Source organism: Felis catus, chromosome B3, assembly GCF_018350175.1.
Source record: "Felis catus isolate Fca126 chromosome B3, F.catus_Fca126_mat1.0, whole genome shotgun sequence".
NCBI lineage: Eukaryota > Metazoa > Chordata > Mammalia > Carnivora > Felidae > Felis > Felis catus.
In genome coordinates, this window is record NC_058373.1 from 129600455 (window position 1) to 129625738 (window position 25284).

General features: G+C 37.3%; 1 long non-coding RNA gene across 3 annotated transcripts in view; it reads left to right on the top strand.

Moving 5' to 3' along the window:
* LOC105260674 overlaps nucleotides 1-25284 on the top strand; it is a 328107-nt gene that overhangs the window by 62619 nt on the left and 240204 nt on the right. For all 3 annotated transcript variants that reach the window (XR_006599882.1, XR_002743214.2, XR_006599883.1), the window contains exon 3: nucleotides 3342-3429. This is a non-coding gene — a long non-coding RNA (uncharacterized LOC105260674). The remainder of the gene's footprint in view (nucleotides 1-3341; nucleotides 3430-25284) is intronic.

Consider the following 25284-nt stretch of genomic DNA (forward strand, 5'->3'; position numbering starts at 1 on the left):
ATTGGTATGTATGTAAAATAATATAATTGAAACTACACAGATACAAGATCCAAGAAACTGTATATCAAGCATAAAAATGACATTGAAATAGAGATTAGTAATCATAAATAATTTAACATGTGTGAACTCAGATTTATATGACGATCCTCTTTTTTAATGTTTATTCATTTTTGAAAGAGAAAGCATGTGAGTGGGAGAGGGGCAGAGAGAAGGGGAAACAGAGGATCCCATGTGGGCTCTGAGCGCTGACAGCAGCGAGCCCTATGTGGGGCTCGAACTCAGGAACCGAACCATGAGATAATGACCTGAGCCCAAGGGACCATGAGCTGAAGTCAGAGGCTCAACCTACTGAGCCACCCAAGCACCCCCCATGGTCCTCCTTTAATGGGCTTTTCCAACCTTCTTTTTTCCAACCCTTTTCCAACTTTCTATTTATTGTTAATTTTGTTCTTTTTAAATTTTTAGCATTGAATGGAACATGGTTCTCTTGCCTTAGTATTTTTAATATGACCAGAGTTCCCAGCTTTACTTTTTCTTCAAAACTCATCATTCTGTACCATGTAATTTTGTAATGCATCTGGTTAGTGTGAACTTTTGACAACTCAAAAGCCAAAGTGCCCTTTCCTTTTTATTTAGACCCTGCCTCTCTTTTCCTTTTCTTTGAGAAAATAGAGTGGATCTGAATTCTCCACTTATCTCTAAAGTCATAATCCCCTTTCCCTTTTTGAGCCTTATTCTGTTAGATCTGCGAGAAGTGGCTTTTGCTACAAACCTCTTAAAAGATGATCAGTGGTAAGTTGCCGGTGGACAGTTACTCACATGGCCTAACCCCTTTGACTTTATCAGGGACCCGAGCATGGTTCCAATGAGCATGGTAACAGATACATTTACTCATTGGCCTATTAGATCACTATTATTTAACACAAAACATACACTCTGGAAACATTTGAAGTCAGTGAAGATGATTTTTTAAAATGTAGATTTGCTACGTATCTGGCAAAAGATCATTGAAACAATTTTTCAGATGAATAGAATAATTAGAGTCCATAAATAAAAATGATTGCTATTTTAAGAGTACAATATATCATTTAAGAATTGGGGAGGGGTGCCTGGGTGGCGCAGTCGGTTAAGCATCCGACTTCAGCCAGGTCACGATCTCGCGGTCGGTGGGTTCAAGCCCCGCGTCAGGCTCTGGGCTGATGGCTCAGAGCCTGGAGCCTGCTTCCGATTCTATGTCTCCCTCTCTCTCTGCCCCTCCCCCCCGTTCATGCTTTGTCTCTCTCTGTCCCAAAATAAATAAACGTTGAAAAAAAAAAAAAGAATTGGGGAAATTTAACCTTGACCAAGTTCACTCACAGAATGAATGAATGAATGAATGAATGAATTGCCCCAGATGTACCCACGTGTCATGAAATGTGAATAAGTACCATTTGAACATTGATGATACTAGCAATATATGGTGAAGTCTACAAGTCTGTTCTTTCATGGTGACCAGTAAATGATGGATCAAGGTAAATTAAGCCTGCCTGCCTCACCTAACGGCCCTCAAGTGTTTCAAGATTAAAGAAGAACTAAAGCAGTGACTCCTTGTTCTTAAAGCTATTCAAGACACTAAAATTCTGGTTTAACAAAAGCCAGTGTCTTTATTACTAGTTAATAAAGTGGCAGATGCAATCACAAAGAATGACTATTCTTTACTCATTTAATACACTTGTTTTTTTTTTGTTTGTTTTTTTTTTTTTTTTTTTTGTATAATCCCAGACAACTGACTTTGTGGTAGCAACAGCTCCTCTTGGCCAGGGGGACACAAGCACCAGCCTCAATGTCCCAGCCCCTGGTAGTCCTAGTGCAGCTTGCTTCCCTGGCTCATGGAAGTGGGCTTCTGGATTGTTATACAGTATGTTAAAGATGCTATTCAATTTCATAGTAACAAGGAATTAAGCCAGATTACAAGAGAAACACTATTTAAATCTTTGGGTTTATGATTCTTCATTTGTGATTTTGAAATAATAAATATTAGCTTCACCTACTTAATGGGATTTTTAATGAATATAATATAAAATATCAGAATTGTACGTGTTCTGTGAGATTTAAAAGTGCTGTAAGAGGTTTGCTATTAATTATGTTTGTAGTATTAGCACATTCCAAATAAACTTGCAAGATATCTCTGGTAGATGATGCCTTTAAATTCCAGGAAGAAAGGACACTGCTCTTGTTCTTTTGACATGTCTATGATAATCACTTCTTATCCTTGACTTTGTTTTTATTGATTCAATGGAACACATGGTAGAAAAACACATACCCTCTTATTCATGAGCACATTACACATAAACATTGGAAATCTCTAAAACAATGACTTTTGAACAAACGCGGTGGCATTGGTAGAGTGATATAAGTAAAGAATGTTTGTCTTCTTGTTTTTGGAAAGGAGGGGTAACTTCCAGGCTTCATTGTCTCCATAAATCATTATGTCCTTGAAAATACAAAAAAAAAAAAAAAAAAAAAAAAAAAAAAAGCAACCCAGACTATTGAGAACTGAAAGCTGGTTAGTGAAGGTGACCATTTCAAAGGTATATTTTGTTCTTCTCATCCTTTACTTCTGGGTGGGTCAGGGAGGCATTTCAGCTGCAGTGCTGGCATTCAGCTGTAGTTACAATGAATTGCAGCCATGATTGCAATTGTTTTGTGATGCCTGTGGTGTCATTACCAAGATGCGATTACCAATTGCTATATGAAATTAGTTATGCATGAAATGAATAGGAAGCATAAATACTAGGAGGGAGAGTCTGAGCACAGACTTCATCCTCATTGTCTTCCAGATCCACTGATGCTTATGCATAATGTGGTCATAAAACTTTAATTTATTTCAGAGTCATAGGACTAAAAGGGATCTTTAAAGGTCAACTAGGACATCCCCCTGGTTCCAGGGCCTTCAGCAAACCTAAAAAGATAATGAATGAACCCCTTCCCCCCCCCCCAGGAACAGATTAAAAACCTTCTAATAATTGTCACTTGAAATAAGGCAAGCTTGTGGTGGGAAGAGGAGTTTCTCATTGGCCAATGAGCATAATGTATTTTATATATATTATGGACCAAATTAATATAAAGATATATACATTGACTTTTAAATATTTTAATGTCAGAATATAACTTCAGCATGAAGCTTTAGGAAATTAATTGTCATTTTGTCGCCATGTTTCTTTTTAAGGAATGGTGTGTTCATGAGTTTTTGTATTAATTAAAATTTCTCAATGGAATACTTAAAGGCTTAGCGGAAATTGAATTGAGACCTTTGTCAAAGGTCTTTGAAATCATACGATGATGTTTCTTTTCTCTGGTAGGAAGACCGCCTTTGTGTGATGGAGCAGACGTTGGGCTACCATGACTCAGTGGCCTGCTCTGTGTCTCAGCGATGCTAGAAGACTCACGGTAGGCCAGTTATTCTCTTCTGGACTCAATTTCTTCCCTGTAAAATGGAGGCCATAATTCTCTCTTTTATTTTTGTGAGGATTAAATAAAATAACACACTTCATTTTCTTAGCAAATTGCTGAACACACAACAGATGGACTATTACACAACTAACAGATGAAATGTTAGTTCACTGTCCCTTTTCTCCTCGAAAATGAAGGCCCGGAGAGGCACCTGGGTGGCTCAGTCAGTTAAGCGTCTGACTTTTGGTTTGGGCTCAGGCCATGATTTTGCTGTTTCGTGAGTTTGAGTCCCGTGTCGGGCTCTGCACTGGCCGTGTGGAGTCTACTCAGGATTCTCTCTCTCCCTCTCTCTCTCTGCCCTGCCCCTGCTCGTGTTCTGTCTCTCTCATAATAAATAAACTTAAAAAATTTTTTAATAAGTAAAAAAAATGAAGGGCTGCAGAGGATTCTGACATACAGAACTTTATGATTATCTGACCTCTCTACATTAGGCTAAACATATGATCAAATAAAGAGTTGTAGAGACATACATGTGACCCAATGCCTCAGCTTCGGAAACTATGGTACAGACATAAATGTTTGAAAAAAATACTATACAAGAAAGAATTTGTTCATGCTTCTATGCAGATTATGTTCAGTATTGGTAACCCAGAATATTAATACAATCGTGTATTGAACACTGATTCTTAAAGTGTGGCCAATATTTACTCACTCTCTATGATACATTGTTTTTTTCCTCCACCTCCTTTTCTATAGAGAGGCGAAACTAGCACCTAAGATGTATAGCTTCCAAGTTGTGGAACTTTTAACCTTAATATTCAAACTTATCTTATTTTCCTTGCTAGTAATTCTGAGATTCTCAGCTCCTCCAGCCACAGAATTATGTAGCATTTTTCCATTATTAACATGGGAAATTATATTATTAAGTAATATTACATTATATATATAATATTATTATATAATATTATTTTACATATATTATGTTATGGTATTAATAGGGGAAGTTACATTATAGCATTTTTACCTTTACTTTGAGGAATTTAGCCATGTTATTTTGATACCCGAATTGTGAAATGATTTACATCACTTCTTAGTGCACTCTCCTCCCTGCTTTGCAATCCTGGGAATATATAGATCCTGATGATAAAACAAATAATCTGCAAGATCTGTGGAAGCAATCTTCATGTAAACCAAAGGAAGCCTTGGATGCAGAGTAAATGAAACAATAGGAGAAGAATGAGCAGCTCCTAGAGTAAGGGATAGATGTTAATGGAATAGAAATTAAACCTGATGCATCCACATATTGGGACCAGGATGCAGCTGTAACAAGCATATTCCTTACATCAAACTTTCTTCTAGGATGATAAGCCAGGATAAGTATAATGGGGAACAACTGGATGGTTGAAAGCAGGGCAGTGGCATTGATTTGATATGTTTTTTAAAAGTGTCAGTCCACTGCAGGATTGAGAGTAGACCAAAAAGGGCAGAGGTAGACGCAGGGAGACCAATTAGGAGGCTGTCGCAGCACACGTGAGAGACCATCACAGCTGGGACCAGGGTGATGCAGAACAGGTGGTAATAAGTGCTAGACTATAGCGTATTTTCCCGCTTGTCTGAGGTTCCACTTCCCATGGTTTCAGCTGCCAGTGGTCAACTGTGATCCAAAAATATTAAGGGGAAAACTCCAGAAACCAACAGTGTTTTAAATTGAGTAGTAGTAAATTTACTTTGAGTAGCATGATGAAATCTTGAGCTGCCCCACTCTGTCCCACCTGGGATGTGAATCACCCCTTTGTCCAGCATATCTAGCTGGCCAGTCTGCTAGTAACTTAGCCGTCTGTCTTGATTATCAGACCAACTGTCACAGTATCGCAGTGCTTGTGTTCAAGCAACCCTTATTTTACTTAATAATGGCCCCAAGGTGCAGGAGTAATGATGCTGGCAATTCAGATATGCCACAGAGAAGCCATAAGGTGCTTCCTTAAAGTGAAAAAGGGAAAGTTCTCAACTTATTAAGAACAGGAAAAAAATCATAGGCTGAGGTTGCTAAGATCAATTATGGCTTTTATTACAGTATATCATTATAATTATTCCATTTTATTATTAGCTATTGTTAATCTCTGTGTGTAATTTACAAAACAAACTTCATCATCAGCATGTACATAGAGGTGAAAACATAGTGCATGTTGGGTTCCTTACTATCTGCAGTTTCAGGCATCTGCTAGAGGTCTTGGAATGTATCCCCTACAGGTATAGACAGCTGTAATATATATTATGAAGTTTTGACTAACAAAATTTGCTATGTATTAAATGTGGGTGTGAAAGAAAGAAAGAAAGAAGTGAGTCATGAAGGGATCCCACGTTTTGGGGCCTGAGTGGATGAGTAAATGGAAGTGCCATTGGTTTAGAGAGGCAACACAGCCAGGAGTGCACAGCTGGAAAGGGAATCAAGAGTTGTGTGCAGGACTTGTTGAGTTTGATATTCCAGTGAATATTGGATATTCCAATGAAGACATCATGGAGGCAACAGAATGTGAGCCAATAGTCAAAGGAGAGACTGAGAAGGAAGATAGGTATTCAGAAGTCATCAAGATACTAATGGCATTTAAAGCCATGAGACTACATGAGATCACCCTGGAAGTCAGTATGAAAGAGCCATGTTCTGAGTCATGTAAACATCTACACATCAAGAAGTTATGGGATCTGGCAAAGGAGATCGAAGACAAGAGTTCAGAGGAAAACTAGGATTGGAATGGTGTTCCAGAAATTGAGGAAAGTATTTTAAGGAGTGAATGACAGACTGTGTTATACTGCTGATGGATAGATAGGCTGGGGTGAGAGTTGGAAACTGACTACAGAAATGAACAATTTCAATGGCAATAGTGACCGGCTCAAGTGAATTTAGGCAAAAGAAAAAAATTGGAGATGGAAACCTAATTGAATATTATTGGAAGTACAGGAGGTGATGAATTGAAGATAATGACAAAATACAATAAAACCTTGGATTGTGAGTAACTTATTCTGTGAGTGTTCCACAAGATGAGCAAACATTTCTAATGAATTTTAACTTGATAAATGAGCAGTGTCTTGCAATATGAGTAGTATGTGATGCCAATGTCACATGATGACAAATGAGCCAATGGTTCTTCTCTCTCTCTCTCTCTCTTTCTCTCTCTCACTGAGGAATTGTGGGTGATCATCAATGCAGTATCACATTTCTGCAAAATCCTCAAAAGGAGGCAAAAGCAAATGTCATTGGATAGGTTCCTTGTTAAAGTTGCGTGAAGAGAAGAACATTCCATTGAGCCAATAGATAGCAGTGATTCCATTAGTGATAGTGAAAGTCGTCCTACACAATAACCCTCCTCTCTCTGGTCTCCCTCGCAGCAGCCATGAAGGTTTTCAAAAGTAAGTGCAGGATAATTTCCTTATTTTTCTTTATATTTTGTATTTTCTTTATTATTTTGTATTATATTACAGTATTGTAATAAGTTTTGCATGAATATTTTTGGGCTGTGGAATGAATCATCTGAGTTGCCATTATTTCTTATGGGGAAATTCACTGTGATATACAAGTGCTTTGACAAGCATGCTTCTAGAATGAACTATTTTTGCAAACCAAGGTTGTACTGTATTTTGAAAAGTGTTGCCCTGAAGAGGAGAGGAAGGGGAACCAGAAGGGATAGCTGATCTATTGTAACAAGTAAAACAAAAATCATCTCCTCCTGGAAATGGAGACTTGGTGGGAAACATGGTTCTAACCTACTCTAAGTGTCTGTTCGAATTTGACTGTTAACCCCATTAAGTCTTTTTCACTGAACACAATTTGTATTTATTTTCAGTCATAAGAAGTTGTACATATTTTTGTATTTCAATTTGAGACACAATAATTGAGGGTTTGGAGTTGCTAGAGATGTATGTAATCTTTAAAAATGCAAAAATAAGGCAAGATTATTTTTAATCTGTTTCTCATAGTCCTCCCAGAATCTCAGAACTTGCACTAGAACTAAGACCTGTCAATGCTTTTTCTAGTCAAGCAATCAGGTGTTTTTAGTGTCACAATTTTCAATTCAGGGCCAGAGGAATCAATGTTTAAGTGCTTTCCTTCATCAAAGTGAAAATGAATATGAATCTACCTGAGTAGGAGTTTTGTCTGTTTTTTTTTTAATTTTTGATTTAAATCTTAATTAAGTTGTTTTTATTTGGGGGCACTTGGGTGGCTCAGTCGGTTAAGCATCTGACTCTTGGTTTCGGCTCAGGTCATGATCTCATTGTTCATCAGGCTCTGTGCTGACAGTGCTGAGCCCGCTTGGGATTCTCTCTGTCTCCCTCCCTCTCTGTCCTCTCTCTGTCTCTCTCTCTCTCAAATAAATAAATTAGTTAATTTAAAAACACTAAAGCAAGTTGTTTTATTTGTATGTTTATTGAGTCAGTTTATTGTCTATCTATCTATCTATCTATCTATCTATCTATCTATCTATCTACCAACCTGTTATCTATGAAACTCCCTGTACCATTTAAAGCAAGTTTTTTAAAGGATTTCTGTTTTTTTTTTCCTCCTGCCATTCTTGGAATAGCTCTTATTTAAGAAAGTTTTTGAATAAATATTTCTAAATGCCACCTTTAAAACTATCTTAAAATGCATGATTGCTTTCACTGAATTGTTTTTAAGGCATGGAATTAACTCTGATCTGAAAGCATTTATCCCTTGAAATGTCTCCACTTTAGGTTATGCTTTTTCTGGATAGTAAATTACTCTTTGTCCTTAACACTTGCCTAATTTATTATAAGGTTGCCTAAAGTTTTTGAGCTAATAAAAGATACTCACAGGAGATTTGTGAAGGTATTGCAGTGTTCCTCAGAAAGGTGAATGCTAAGTTTCATGTGGTTTGCTGTTTCTCGATTACAAATAACTTTAGTGTTGTTTTGTCTAATGTATAAACTGTAAGTCATTTTCATTTAACCCATTACTGATGAAATATATTTCTTCCAAGACAGTAACGCTTGTAACCAAAACAGTACCACTTGAATTGGCACAACTCAAAACACCTTATAAGGAAAACCTGAGAAACACTAGTTGCAATCTCAAATTTTTGAACACACTGACCTGTCATTTAGAGAGCACATTTAATGGGGTTCACTTACCAAACTGATATAATGTGATTAGGCTATAACTATATGAGAACACAATGTTCAGGCAGTTAGCTTTTTTTAAGGAAAGAATTCAGCGATTTTATTGAAGTGGTCTTTTGAACTGCTAAGTGCTTTCCATGAGGTCAGGCTCTATATGTATTTAGTAAGATTATTACATAGAATTTATCATGTGCCAGGAGCTCTTCTAAGCACTTTACAAAGTTTAATTTATTTACTTCTCAAAACAACTCCACGAAATTTTTATATTATAATTGCCATTTCGGAGATGAGGAACCTGAGGCAGAGAGCAAATGAATAATTTATTTGTCCCATGTCACACCGTCAGTGGTGCAATTGACATGAAAACCCATGGAGATATGCTCAGACATGCCTGTGAATATCCACCTTGCTAGGTTACCTGTCTAAGACTATGGCGGGTAGTATGTTTTATAAAGTTTTATAGTGTGGGCTTTCTTTTTTTTTTTTTTTTAAGTCAATTTTGAGAGAGACAGAGACAGCACAAGTGGGGGAGGGGCAGAGAGAGAGGGAAGGAGAATCCTAAGCAGGCTCTGTGCTGCCAGTACAGAACCCAACGCAGGGCTTGAACTCTCAAAAATATGAGATCATGACTTGAACCGAACACAAGAGTCGGATGCTTAACCAACTGAGCCACCCAGGTGCCCCTTATGGTGTGGGACTTTGAGCCAAGTGGCCTGGGCTCAAATCTTCTCTGTGCTGTTCTTAGCTTTGTGATCTTGTGAAATTTACCTCACCTCTGTTTGCTTCAGTTCCTTCATCTGTAAAATAAAGATATTACTATATGTAAGCCAGGATGTTGATTAGCACATACTATATTTAAGCTAGGATATTGATTTATAAATCCAGAATTATGGAGTGATTTTTTTTCATATCTAATATTGGCTCTGGGTTGAGAAAATTCTATGTGACTGATTAAATGGTTGAATTGTCAGGCATGTATTGTGAATTCATATATATGTGGCTAAGAGAAAATTGTGTCAGGGGGCTTAAAGTCCATCTGTGGAGAATGATACACATTTCTTTGTTTGTTTTTAAAAGTGGCGTGCACAGATAAGCAGCCTTTCTCAATATTGTAAGTGCCCACTTTTAAGGTGTCTTCATTTTTCTTCGGGGCAGGTGATGAATTTACAATATCTAGAGAGCCCCCTCATAGATGATGTCAGTGTCTGTATAAGGCCAGACCTGGAGTGTTCATAGAGTCTAACCATACTCTAACTGGAGTTCAATTTTCTTGTATTATGGGGTTGATGGTTCCATCCCGAAGGTCAGTGGGTCTCACCCTTCAAGGTTGTTGGCCAGCATTTTTATGATTCATGATTTTCATCAGCCTCCTATACCCATATGAATATATATGGAAATGTATACACAACAATTTGCATATATATGTATATACACATGTATATATTCATGTATATATACATGTGTATATACATATACACTGGTATATAAAAATATGTGTATATAGAGATAGCCATAGATGTAAACACATCAATATTTATATCTATTTATATATAAATTTTCTAAGTGAAAATAGCATTGGCTATGATGCAGGCAACACAAGTTTTCTGGTCGTTCAAGTACATCCAGTATAGACATTCATGAGCTGTCCACTGTTTGGGGTCATATCCATCTCGTTCTCCAGAAACTAACTGCCAGAACCCTACTCAGAATTAAATTTAAAGCTTATACAAGTTAGCTTATAGCTAACTTAAATATATATATATATATATATATATATATATATATATATATATATGAAATAAGGAAGTATCTTTCTTTTGTAATTAACACCATACAATATGTCTCTCTATGGGTTTGTTATTGCCTCACCAAACACACCTTTAAAACATTGCTCAACTTTGTAATTTACCTACCTTTACCTTTACATTTCAGAATAACTTCATAGCCAATTGTTCTTTAAATCACTTTGTCTTATGGAATATTTTTCTTTTATTCATACCCTACTTCAATTTTGCTTTCAGTAACTATCCATGTCTTTGCAACAAGGAAATAATATATATAATCATACCATATAATATATATTACATATATATAATATATACCTGCAATATATATATGTATATATGTATTCCTTGTTGGAATACATGGATACTCACTGAAGACAAAATTGAAGTTATATAAAACTACGTAAAATAATAAGTCACACATTGTCTAAAGAAATAACTGGGCCATCCCAGTACGGTAGTTATTTTACTTTAGCTAGATAAAGTTACAGATTTATTTAAAAGCAACACTTTTTTTGCTGAAGTTAATTTTCCTCTCTCAACAGATACAGGAGATACGATTTTTGAATCTTTTCATTTTCTAAAATCTACTTTAACAAGCCTATATAAAACACAACTCTGTAAAACACCCTGAAAGACATATGAAGACACCAATTTGAATAAAACAAAAACTCAGTCTTCCAGGAACTTAAACTCTCCTCAGGAAGTTTGCTGGAGTGCAGTGCAATGAGGGAAGATGTTCTCTGAACAAAATACAAACACCGGGTTGCATAATGATTAAACAGACTTCTGACTTGGGGAATGACATATGAAAAAGCCCTTCTGGTTTCTATGAGCATACAAGATACGAAATTTCAGACCAATTCTGCTTGACACGCAGGCCTTTTCCATTATAGACCTGCAATCAATGCATTTGAAAGAAAGAGGCAGGCAGGGAAGAAAGGAAGAAGGCATTACGGGGGGGGGGGGGGGAAGGTAGAGGGGAGTCAGGAAACAAGAGAGGAGCTGATCTTGCAGTGGTTCCTGTTTTTATTGTTATTTATTTTTGTGGTCTACCATTTGAGACAGGACTAACTATTTTGTTTTTTGTTTTGTTTTTCGTTTTTCAAGTTTTTATTTATTTTGAGAGAGACAGCAAGAGCTGGGGAGGGGAAGAGAGAGAGAGAGAGAGAGAGAGAGAGAGAGAGAGAGAGAGAGAATATCAAACAGACTCCATGTTGCCAGCTGCAGAGCCCAGTATGGGGCTTGAACTTGAGATCTTGACCTGAGCCAAAACAAAGTTAGACACTTAACCAACCGAGCCACCCAGGTGCCCTCTGACTTTTAGAAGTTCCTCCTGGAATCAGCAGGTCCCTGGACACTAAACCCCTGGAGCTAGAATTCCATACCCAGCTCTTATCTGAGAGAGACTCCAGTCACCATTCCCTAGGTAGGAAGCACATTCTCCCCGCCTTATCGGGGTTTTACCTTTATGTGGTCAATGGATTGTCCTCAGACGCACCCCACATGTATGGGCAATTTCTTTTCTTTTCTTTTTTTCAATATTGTTTTGGTAAGAAACCCTTAGAACTCCCATTGGCCTCCTACAGCTTTCTTGAAACATGGATATGATTGGTCTAGCTTTGATTCCAAGTTTCACCAATTTCAGGGCTGAGTCCTGACTTCAATAATTCAGATGGTATAAAATACAGTTTTTGAGTTTTGAGGCATAATGACCAAAAAAAAAACCCAGCTTTTCCAAGAGGATAAATGTATATAGCGACTCTAGCCCTGAGCTGGGGTCCAGCAATCCCAAGGCCCACAGATGAGAAAGCCCAGGAACGGACTCCGTTCTCCACAGGCAACTTGCTTACCTTCAGTGCAGATGTAGGAGGTATCTTTACTCCTTAGAAGCCATTTGGCCTACTTCTAATTAATACTTCACCTAATCTTCTAGTAATACCACTAATTGTTCACAAACCAGCAATTTAATCACACTCTGCTAACAGGCAAAGTTTTTTTTCCTCTTCACTTTTCTTGTGCTCTGACACAGTGCGAACTTAGGCAAGTATGTCCCAATTGCTTTGTTTCCATGTAATTTAACAGCAAGACATTATTTTCTCATAAGAGGTGCTTTGAATTTTTACTGCTAATGAATAAATTAACTAAAAAAGGTTAATCTGCCTACATGTTTATGAAACATTATGCAAATCGTTCTCCGAAAGGTTTAATGGTAATTGAAAGCAATTGAAAACCATGGTACATTTCCCCCAATTTTCATCTATTTTTTTAAAGCGTATAGATTACACAGATTTTTATATTTTACAGATGTGCATGTAGAGGGGAATCTGTGGGGCTCTGACATCATCTGTATGGTTTAAGTACATTAATAAACACATGCAGGGCCTCCATTTTTTATCAGGAATGGCACTAAATTTGGTAATTAATTTCAAAGCAAAGCTATAAAAATGAAAAGAATCTGTGTGATTAATATTATTACAGTGAACAGCAAAAGAAGTAATTATGTGTAGACACTCATTGTAAAACTTTGACAAAATGGTTTTGCATCGAGTTCAAATTGCATAGAGTTTATGACCTGCTATTCAGTTTGGAGGTATTTTACATGAATGACACAGGTGTTAAAGGCTGAAAAGACATGAATCACTAAGTATTTATATGAGTGTCACTTTGTAAGGATACTTTTGCCTAATAAAGGGCCTATTTTCCTTATCTCAACCTCCTCTCTCCTGCAGTGAAGGTGTGCTGTCTTACCTGCTGATAAGCTCATTTTTAGAAGGGAAAATGTCCATGCATGCATGTGTGTGTGTGTGTGTGTGTGTGTGTGTGTGCATGTGTGTATTATGAAGTAGCAGAGGACATATGTTTGGAATTACATATTGAAATCAAAAGAAGGTAACAATTTTCCTACATTTCCCTGAAATGCTACATGGCTGAGAATCTGAAGAAATAAATGACTGATAAATCTGATATGATTAAAAAACTGTGGTATATAGGGGAGCTTGGGTGGCACAGTTGGTTAAGCCTCTGAATTCAGCTCAGGTCATGATCTCACGGTTCGTGGGTTCGAGCCCCACGTCAGGCTCTGTGCTGACTGCTCAGAATCTGAAGCCTGCTTCGGATTCTATGTCTCCCTCTCTGTCCCTCCCCTGCTCGTGCTCTCTCTATCTCTATCTCAAAAATAAATATTAAAAATTAATTTTACAATGTGGTATGTAAAACTATGACCTCATAGTTTTTGTTCTCAAGGACACTTTTACATTCCCCCCCCCAAATTTTATTTAAACTCTAGTTAGTTAATATATAGTATAATATTTTCAGGAGTGGAATTTAGTGATTTATTGCTCACATACAATACCCAGCGCTCATCACAACAAGTGCCCTCCTTAGTATCCATCATCCATTTAGCCCAGCCCCCCACCCACCACCCCTCCATCAACCCTCACTTTGTTCTCTATCATAAAGAGTCTTTATGGTTTGTTTCCCTTTCCCTCCTTTCTCCCCCTTTCCATATGTTCATCCGTTTTATATCTTAAATCCCACATATGAGTGAAATTTTATGGTATTTGTCTTTTTCTGCCCAACTTAATGCACTTAGCATAATACATTCTAGCTCCATCCAGATTGTTGCAAATGGCAAGATTTCCTTTTGATGGCTAAGTAATATTCCATTGTTTATATTCCACATCTTCTTTATCCATTCATCATTGGTGGACATTGGCTATTGTTGATAATGCTGCTATAGACATCAGGGTACATGTACTCCTTCAAATCTGCATTTTTGTAGCCTTTGGGTAAATAACTAATAGTGCAATTGCTGGGTTGTAGGGTAGTTCTATTTTTGTTTTTTTTTTTTTGAGGAACCTCCATACTGTTCTTCAGAGTGGCTGCACCAGTTTGCATTCCCATCAACAGTACAAGAGGGTTCCCCTTTCTCTGCATCCTCGCCAACACCTGTTGTTTCCTGTGTTGTTAATTTTAGCCATTCTGACAGGCATGAGGTGGTATTTCATCATGGTTTTGGTTTGCATTTGTCTAATGAGTGACATTGAGCAGCTTTTCATGTGTCTGTTAGCTATCTGCATGGGTCCCTTCAACTTTCCCTCTTCCTGTACATCATCATTTCAGTGTAACTCTCTGGATAATATAGGGAAGTAACACAAATATGAAAATTTATGATGGAGTTCTTTGGCTGTTAGCGTTTCCTAAAATGCCGTTGACTTTTGCCTGAATTAATAAATTCAGGTTCAAAGAGAAAGCATATCTTCTCAGATGCCAGTCGTTGGCTGATAATCCTCCTACACCTCAGTCTTTGATGTAATATGCTTACTTCGCGCTTGCTTTGAATCTTGCTGAACTCCCACGCATTGTGGGCCCCCTAGAATTCTGTGCTTATGTGCCATTGGGAGTGCTCTATACTAATGGGCTGGCAAGGAAAGGTGGCCATGATTGTTACGTGTCTCTTCTGCTCAAGCACGTGCTGCCTTGTCCCATTGCACGTCAAATATAAAAGTAAGAATTTTAGGTGGTGACAGCAGAGCATTAAACTAAGCATGGAATCCTTCTTTTTTTCAGTTTATTTATTTTGAAAGAGAGAGAGTGCGCATGTGCAAAAGTAAGAGTGGGAGAGGTGCAGCAAGAGAGGGGAGAGAGAATCCCAAGCAGGTCCAGCTGATAGGGTGGAACCCAATGAGGAGCCTGACGTGGGGCTCGAAGTCACGAACTGTGAGACCATGACCAGAACCAAAACCTGAGTCCGATGGTTAATCAACTGAGCCGTCCACGCGCCCCCTTAATGGAACCCTTCTGAGTGCAGGATTCTGTGCCACTACTCAGGCCACACGCCCGTGAAGCCAGCCCTGAAAGTGGCAATAACAAACCCATTCATGTAAATATTGTCATGAAAGATAACTATATTTTCAAAAATGTGAGAAAAGGGACTTGTTTTTACTTTTGCAAATGATGTTAAAGATTAAAATCTTTAATATCTAGTTTAATAGAAGACAGCTGGATTCTCACATCTGCTTTTGTATTGATTGTGTTGCAATATATTGTTTGGTTGAGGTACTTGGCCTCACGCAAATCTATCTGGCCTCTCACAAATATGTAGTTGGAGAAAACAGAAGTACCTTCACAACCCTTCAATAAATTGTGGATGTTCTTGTTTGAAATTATACTAAAATTCAATAGCGGGTTGTTTCTTGTAAGTTAATTACAATATGTAATCTGATGTCATATTAATATTTTTACTCTTTTAGATTTTAATCCATTGGCTATCTTGCACTTTGAATAGATTTTTACTTATGCATGATTTTCTTTTAACCATGATGCATTCTTAGTTGAAAAACAATGGACCCTGGATTTTATTCAGATATTACAAATTTTGATGCATTTCATTGTACAATAAGACTCAGATAATATTTATTATCGCCATTGGTCTTATTATAAGCTGTCAAGCTCACAGTGACTGATACAATTTGTAATACAACTTGTAATAATTTCACTTAAAACTCAACTTTTACCATTGACAACAAATATACTACCAATTGTTTTCCTTGCAGTGACAGGATGACGCTTCATTTGTTTTTGAGAAAATATCTTCCTAAGACCTAAGTCTGAATGAGCATACTCTGTCAATCATTTTCAAATGAAAATTACATACCATGGAAGAAGGGGCTAGTTCAGCTGGAAATTCAAATTACACAAATATGCTGTCTTCAAACAGCCATCATGCCTGCGTATGCCATAGAAACGTCTAATCACACTTCCCATTTTGTCACACAGAATCTAAAAAAGGCATGGGTGGAAGGTTCAAAAGATAATGATAGTAACACGTTTTACTGTATTTTAAAGAGAAACTTGCTTTAATTTTTACGCTTTCTGTGTAGTGGAGAAGAATGCAATGGTTACTACTATAGGCTGTGTCACAGCCTTAATTTGTGGGAAGGTGCCAGCACTGGAATCCATTGTTTCCATGGCGCCAGCACAAATGTCAACACAGTGACAAAGACAGATAACATCTTCATACTTTTACAAAATTGTTTTTGACGTTGTGAATCCCATCAGTGGGTTTTGGGAACCCAGAAACACAGATTGGGAACAGCTTTTAAGGAAATTAATGCAGTAGATTTTTACTCTGCTACCTGGTTAGAAACATCTCTCTGGGTTGTCACCTCCTCCCTTGTGTACATCAGTTTTCTTCTCTGTGAAGTGGGGGTAACAGCCTTTGTTCTGATGGCAGCAGGTTTACTCTAAGGATCAGACAAAATCATCCCTCTAAAGGAATTTTGAAAGAATAATGGCTTCCATGTTTGCCTTTGTTTTATTAAAATCATTATTGGTTTCTTTTCATTATTATTAATAAAATCTATATTTGAGTATCTCTTATGGTCTATGCACAGTAGTAATCACTTTTTTATGTTTTATTTTTGAGAGAGAGAGAGAGAGAGAGAGAGAGAGAGAGAGAGAGAGATAGCAGGAGAGGGGCACAGAGAGAGAAACAGAATCTGAAGTAGGCTCCAGACTCTGAGCTGTCAGCACAGAGCCAGACATGGGGCTCGAACTCACAAACCGTGAGATCATGACTTGAGCCTATGTTGGATGCTTAACCAACTGAGCCACTCAGGCACCCCATTAGTAATCACTTTTATACCTATTGTGCCTTTACTGTTTACCAAAATCTCTAGCTTGTGGTCGTCACTACTGGGATTTGTACTGTGGGATCAGTACAAATGCTGAGGCCAATGCAGAAAAGAAGTTGGGTAAGAAGTGGCTTGACTAGAGAACTTAATTTACAGAATTTGCATTCCCAAAGTGACAGAAAAAATCCTTGAAAATGCATAAATAATAGTTACTAAATCACTCTTATGGTTAGACCACTGGGTAGTGTATATACTATATGTATATTCTGCCTGATAAGCATATGCAAATGCAGTTCTTCAAGAAGTTATTGCAAATAAAATATGTAGACATCTCATCTAGCACTTTATATGGAAGAGAACAAGGCAAAGTGGTACTGCACCAGGAAGCGTGGGTAAAAGAATTGTTTTGACTCAGCATTTCTCTAAGTTTTTGTTCATGTAATTTCTACGAGGAGACAAATCTGGAATTCATTTATTATCTAGTAGTTCGTCATATGCAACACAGGTCCCCCCCCACCACTTAGGTAAAGATACTCTCATTGCCTTGTGAGCAAATACTGGGTTTTAACACTTGCAACCCCACTGAAAAGTGTCAGATATGAGGAGATGAGTCATAGCAATCAGAGTATCCAACACGACACAAGTATAATCTCTGGAAGGTTGTAGCTCACCTGATTTAGGTTCAGGTTCCATCAGTGGCATTTGAGGGAGGCTTCTCCAAATGTAATACAGAGACTCTTGCTGTGGTCCGTTCCAGCAGAAATGGCTTCTCTCCCTGACACACAGCCTCACCTTCCACTCTCTACCTCACCTGGTATTTTATCATCACCAACTGAATCACTTATCACCAACTGAAATCGTTTGAAATATTTCATTGGATCTATAACTTCTTCAGCTGTGAGACATTTCACTATTTTGCATACACTAAACATTACCCATTATATTGCTGTCTTTAGGTGTTGAAGTAGTTACTTTCAAAACTCCAATTTGATATTTTATCATGTAAGTAAAATAAACATGTCTATCATTTTCTAAACAATAGCATTCTCTTTGTGCTATTATATCACATCATTTATCTCTCGAAAGAATGAAAATTTCACCCTTGTCTCTGGGATTTTTCTCTGAAGGCCTTAACACTGTTTTGATAATGGTGCTTTTTATTTTGTTTTATTTTAAATATTTTTGGGGGAGAGAGAGAGAGAGAGAGAGAGGGAGAGAGAGAGAGAGAGAGAGGGAGAGAGAGAGAGAGCATAAGCAGGCTAGGGGCAGAGGAAGAGAGAGAGAATCTTAAGTAGGCTCTGCACTTAGTGCAGATCCTGATGCAAGGCTCAATCTCACGACTGTGAGATCATGACCTGAGCCAAAATCAAGAGTCAGATGCTCAACTGAGTGAGCCACCCAGGTGCCCTGATAATGGTGCTTTTAAATCTTCTCAAAAGATGAAGGTTTTAAGACACCAACTAGGATTCATATTCCTTCTTTAAGTGGTCTTTGGTGATCCATGGATTGAAATGTCAAGAGGATGAGGTCCTTCAGTGCCATCAGGAGTACCAGCCAGCTTCACCCAGGCATAGGCAATGACAGTACATTACTATTGCCACTTTGCCTGCTGTAATTGAAAGAAGCCATCCTAATTTCATTTGAAAGCATGGGGAGAGAATGAGATATAGTCTTATTTATTTTTTAATGTGTGTAGCTTCTTTCTTCTCCCATTGAAATGTAAGTTCATTGAGGACAGGGCTCTATCTGTATTGTCTCTCCAAACATCTAGGTAGAGCATTGCTCAATCCATGCATCAAATACATGTGAGGTAAATGAATGATTAATAAAATCTCAACAAAAATATGAAAACCTTACAGGAATAGAGAAGTAGGGTATACTTGAGTAAACAAAGCTTTGTAATCAGAAGGTAAATTGTAGTTCCAGGGTCTGTAGGTAATTTCTTTCTTCGTTCCTTTGTGAGGACATGTCCTTCCTCGTCCCTTTGCATCTGGTACTAATTGCAACACTTAGCTCAGAATTCTTTTTGTGATGGCCTTTTTCCTGACTCTCAGAGTTTACACAATTGTGGCAAACCATCTGAAAAAAATAGATCTCTTTACATTTCCACATCTGGAGATTGCCTTCCTCCTCTTGTCCAGACCAATAGGCAAAACCGGGAAAAAAACACGTGCTGACAGACAAGGCACAGCGAGAGGGGGAATAAAGATCATTTATCCATTCTCTACAACCCCAAACAAAAAATGTGTTGTTCTTATTTCTATTGAAAGATTGTGATGTTTCAGAATTCAAAATTCTCCAAATTCTCAGCTAGCAGGTGTTAGTGCCATGCTGCCATTTGTTGTCGGCAGAAATGAGTCAGACGGAGCTGAAGTTTGGAAAGAAGACTTGATATTTACATTTGAGCTATCATCCGTGTGTCCTGTAGCACGTACAGTTCAAAGAGAGGCTGTATTTTCTCCTTCTAAACAGCCAGTAATGAAGAAGTGGGCTGATTTCAAAGTAAACTGGGTTGTAGGTAGGAAATTGAGGCAAAGAATGTTCAGCAATGGAACCGGGATGTGAAACAATTTGTGGATTTTATTATCTTGCACTTGATATTTAGCCAGCGTCCCCAAATTATTATTTATATGCACATGTTTAGCCTGTCAATATATTCCTACATGATTTGAGGAATTTGGCCATCATGATTAAAAATAATACTACCTTTATTTAATAGTTTATAGCACTTTTATTTTTCCAGTAATGCATTAGAAACAAAAAGAGAGGAGATGAAGTCAAACTACTATAAGAGGGAAACATGCAGAGAAATCTGAATAACCAAACCAAAGACGTTAGATGAATTCAAAATTATACAATGATTCTAACCTAATATGCAAAACAGATTATCAACCAGTAGAGTGTTCTGAAACCTTGAAAGTAAAGTAAAAGAACATGTTTCTTTTAAATGTTGAAACCCTAAAGCATGGTAAACAATGTCAGTAACCTCCAGAGAATAGATGTCACTGTTGTTCCTTTCAATGAATTGGATAGATGGCAATTTCATCAACTACTTCTGCTGGGTTCACTCCTGACAGCTAGGATTGTGATTTTAGTTCCAAACTGAGAGTCTTCAAATCATTCACTAGTTCATGTTCAATTCTGTATTTGGTTCAAAATAATCTATAAATCACATACCATCAGGTGTGTGTTTGTGAAACATGTCTTTTATTTTATTGCTTTTTCCAAACTTAATTCTGCCACACAAATATTTTGAAAAGCTTTTGTTGATTTTCCAACATGCCTTTGCAGTTCTTAAGTCACGGTGGTCTCAAAACCCAAACCATTCAAGTCTCTGGTTTTATTTTGACCCAACACATCAAACTTTACACAGTCTCACCATGTCAGACAATAGATTGGATTCATGTCTTGGGTCAAAATAAACTCCTTGAAATAATAGGAATTTGATTTAAACAAGAAAAATTACAATTTTCCATATCTTTTTTCTTTTAATTTATTTCACTAACTCATAAAGCCATGAACCAATTTGAATGTTTAGCTTCCCTTCTTGTTTGATTTCTTTCATGCCGAGTGATGCCCAAGGGAGCATTTCACCTGGTGCTATAATGGGAAACTTGGCAGATCTTAGTATATCACTGCAATGTTTTTCTCAATTATATACTTTTTTCATTGTAGGTTTTGGACATATTTCAGATGGTCTTGACCATTAACTTTCTGTAAATGAATATTTTTCACAAAGTTACTTTAAAAATATCCTTGTAGAACAATTTAATAGCCTCATGACAGACCCCATTATAAAGTAGACAAGATTTTCAGTTACTTAGTGTATAAAGATGTTATGGAGAGATGAAGCTGGTTGAAATACTTGATGTGGATATTCGAGTTAAAACAAACAAACTTTCCATTCTCTGTCTACTTTTGAGTCCCCTGTTGAATAAGTTTGAACAATGGAGTGATATATTTTTGAAAGACAGAAGGATGAGGCAATCTATATAAGGGAATGGTCAATGATTACTTGAATTCTCATGCCCAGTAGTGAATAATGATTAATATGCATTTTATTCCTGGTTATTTTACATATTGCAAGCCTTATCGTATCATTCTGATGTCCTAGTTCTGTATCTTTATTAGTTTACTCATTCATGCAACCACTATTTTGAGTATCAATTATGTACCAGGCAACATATAATTTTAAAAAGAGACGACAGACAATAAGTAAACAGGGTAATTAAAATAAGTTGTGACAACAGTGAAAAGAGAAATATGCACAGAATATAGAAGTCTCCAGGGAGAACAGTCTATCCAGACTTGGGAATAAAGAATGGTCCCCTGCAAGAAGAGACAGCTACACTAAATTTTAATGTCTGAGGGATTTTAGAACTAGTTGGTGTGAGCGTGGGGGATTTATAATCACAAGTAGGACCCTTTATGGCAAAATGAGCAGTGGATAAGTAGGATGGAAGACTATGATTCAACATATTTCCTTATGCTCTGAATGCTATCAGCTGTCTTCATAGACAGCAACTAATCCTACAAATTCTAAATGTTCTCCAGTTGTCATTGAATATGTGTGTAACAGAATAGAATTTGTTTTCACTTAAAACTCCCTGTGATATTTTCTGCCTTTTGAAAATAAAGTTTATTTATTTATTTTGACAGCGAGAGAGAAAGAGTGCATGCATGCCTGAGCAGGTTAGGGGCAGACAGGGAGGGAGGGAGAGGAAAGGAATCCCAGGCAGGCTCTGCATTATCAGTGTCAGGGTCCGGAACTCATGAACTAGGAGATCATGACCTGAGCCAAAATCTAGAGTAGGATGCTTCACCAACTGAGCCGCCCGGGAGCCTCTGACATTTTCTGCCTTTTGACATGGGAGGATGTGGGAAATTTCTTTCACTGGGAAATAATTTTATATTATTTTGTACAAAGAGACTGGTGAACAGTCGAAAGAAAAGGCTCATTCTTCAGCACTGTTATTAGAATTTAAAAAATGAGTTTTATTCAAATAATAGTGGAAAGGTAAAGGTGGAGTAGCCTAAGCAATAGTAAGCTAAGTAGCTGAGCAAAATGAGGGAAGGAAGAGTGGGGGGGGTACAGGAGTTTTAAAGAGAAGAAGCCACACACAATTTAGAGACGTGGCCAAAGCCATTTCAGATTCAAGATAGCTATTATTTAATTTTAATTTGGGTTTTGTGATCACATACCTTGATATGACTGCAAACCTTGAGCAGGGCTGCTCAACACACAAATACTTTATTTTTGAGGAACATCAAAGAGTAGGGCTGAGTTGCCCAAATGGCTTGGTGTAGAGTAGAGCAGAGAGAAAGTCAAGAAAACAGCGGATCACATGGTATTTTGTGAAGGACACGGGGTGTGACAAAGGATATGGGTTAAAATACCCGAGTCAGTTGACAAAAGTCAGGGGTAGGATGAGCTCAGCTGACGTCTGGCTGAAAATGTCTTTTGAAGAAATATAATGCAACGTTTCTACACATCTAAAACAACATAATAGAGTCAGATTTTAATTGCGCTAATGAAGGGGAGAAACAACAGTGGTCTCAATCTGTTAATATCTATTACAGAATTAAAAAAATATTTAGCTTTAAATGTATTTCTCAACTGATTGAACTTTTTGGTAGCATTTTGCTAGGGCTTATATTAAAATGTTTTCATTTCCTGAGCACAGTATGTCTGGGCAACAGGAAAAGAAGGTGAAAGTCTTTTATGAACAGTATATTATCTTAATGCGCATATCTGAAAATTCACTGCAGTTTGAATACTCTTATTTTATTCTTATAGATTCAAACGGTTAACTTTGCTTACATGAAAAAAAAATCTTTGATCAGTGATCTCATGCATGTGCTGAAAGCAGCTGAATATATATTTTGATTCCCCAGCTATTGGATAAGAGTTAATGTTCCCTATATAGTTCTTGTGATTGTATTCTACAGTTATAAAAATAAACAACTATAACTATAAACTTTAACTTACTAATGTCTTCAAGAATACTCAATTTCTAAACACAGTTTGTTATTTTCTTGCACATTCCTTCCCATTTGCAATTCTTATAGAGTTCTAGAAATAGGAACCAATAGTTGTGGTCGATGACCTTAGAAGATGGATGGTCAGCTAAGGACCTTGTAGGAACTTTGTTTTGTCTTCTCACTGATGCCACCAGCTGTTTGGGCTCCTCAAAACTGAACAGAATCAAATAACCCATTTACTTTGTATCCTTCATTTTGCCAACTCTGTGCATTTCATTTTGTTTGGTCAGTAAGAACACTCGGGTTTTTTTCAGTGTAGTTAGTCTTTTACTCTATTATTTTTTAATTTTAATTTTCTCACGTTTAGCATGAACATTAGACCAGTGGGTTTCTGGGATGGTGTTGAAAGGTTTAAACAAAACCAAAATTGGTTTTCACTTAATGCCAAAAATAAACTTGTGAAGCGATTTTATTATGAGATTTTATAGCTCTTCAATATTCACTCTTACGAAACTGAAATTATGGATCAAAGCTAAATGGCCAGTGTCTTTTTAATTTTAAAAGCATGCTATAAAAGCAACTGACCTCTAGTCCATACAGTTTGCGTGTGATCATGTCATTGCGAAGATACTACTTGTTGTACCAATTGCCCGTAGATGGATTTTCGTAGGAGGAATGTCTCCAGACTCATAGCCCCAGTGTCATCCACATGCAAATGGAAGTCTTGAAGAACTACTCTTGCATGACAGTTCATTCAGCTTGCTTCTCTTAGAACTCTTTCCTTGGTTCCGATTTGGTTGCTCTAGAGGAAAACTGTTTATTATGGCAGATAAAAAGTTGAAAGGACAAAGTAGAAGATGGCTCTAAATAGACTAGTATGCTGTCAAATTATTCTGGGTTCATGTCTTTCCTAAGGGCTTCTGAAAAACTTCGAAGTCCTGAATAACTGCCGCTAGTTCAGCTTTCAATTATATTTAATTGAAAAATGGAGTGGAGGAATAAAAAGCAAAACTGATGAGATTTCTATGGTCAAAGAATGTTAACTCATTTGATTTTCCTGAAATTCTAGGCACAAAGCAATCCTGCACACATTGCTAGATGTTGCCTGTGGCTTATATTAGAAATGTCACTTGGCTGAAGCCCTTTGAGGGCGTTACATATGTGTACAATATAACATTCCTCTAGGGGAGAGGATTTCATTGTATGATCTACAGCCCAAGGACTCCTGCACTGAACTTGAAAAATATTGGTTTGTCAAAGTGGCTGTTGTGCTCTGCAAGTGTGTGTGATCCAAATTTTATTTTCTCTGAATTCTTCTCTTTAGATGGATATTATTCTCATGCTTTCATCGTGGTGCTTATTGAGAGAGTAACATGTCTGTAATTTAAATGAAAAATAAGAGATTTAATTGGAAAGGAAAAGCAGGTCTGAAAATCATTCACTGACCCCTCCTGATTCAAGCTATGAGGCACAAGAAAAATTTGAAAACACGGTTGTGAATGTCAGATTCCAAAGGCTTCTTTCTTCCCTTGCTTTAAACTGCTTATTCAACTTCTCACTGATCCAACATCTATTGATCGAAATACATTCTACCTACCACAACTTCTAAGTTCAATGAGAAGTCAGAGGAGTGTAAAACATTGTCCTGTTCACCAAGAAATTTCAAAGCTAGTGTATGTAAAGAACTAACCAGAGTACAAAACCATAAATGATGAGAATTATGTAAGTGGTATTAGTGCTACATGTGTGTGAACACGTTTGCAGATGTATATGCACAATGTACTTATTAGTGCATGATCTTTTCGTCCTTCTACAAAATGAGGTAGGTATACAGCTATACAATTAAATGAACATTTCGTATTATGCACACAATTATCAGTAATAATGGGGTCATAGATTCAGCTATTGGGTCTCCCTACCAAAGTAGAGTAAGTGTGAATTTCTTCTGTTTTTAAAGCAATCTCATGTATTTTCTTACACCTTATATTTGGTTCTACTGCTCAAGGTAGAACCAAGAATATCTATATCCTTCCTGCTTTTTGAACTCTTTACTTCATCTGTTTTTTGCCACATGCATCAAGGAATTCTGTTATTCTGGAATCACGTAGTGTAAATATTCCCCATGATGGACCAGTGTGAGACCTCTGGATTCCTGCAGTCCCTATCTCCAGTCCTCGGGGCTACAAAGCAGCAACGTGCAAATCTTCAGAAGAGAATCGGTTCTGGAGAAAGACAATCCATTCTGATTGTTGGGGAAGTTATCATTGTTTATCTGGGACATCCTTACATTGTGGAGTGAAAGCAGGAAGAAAATT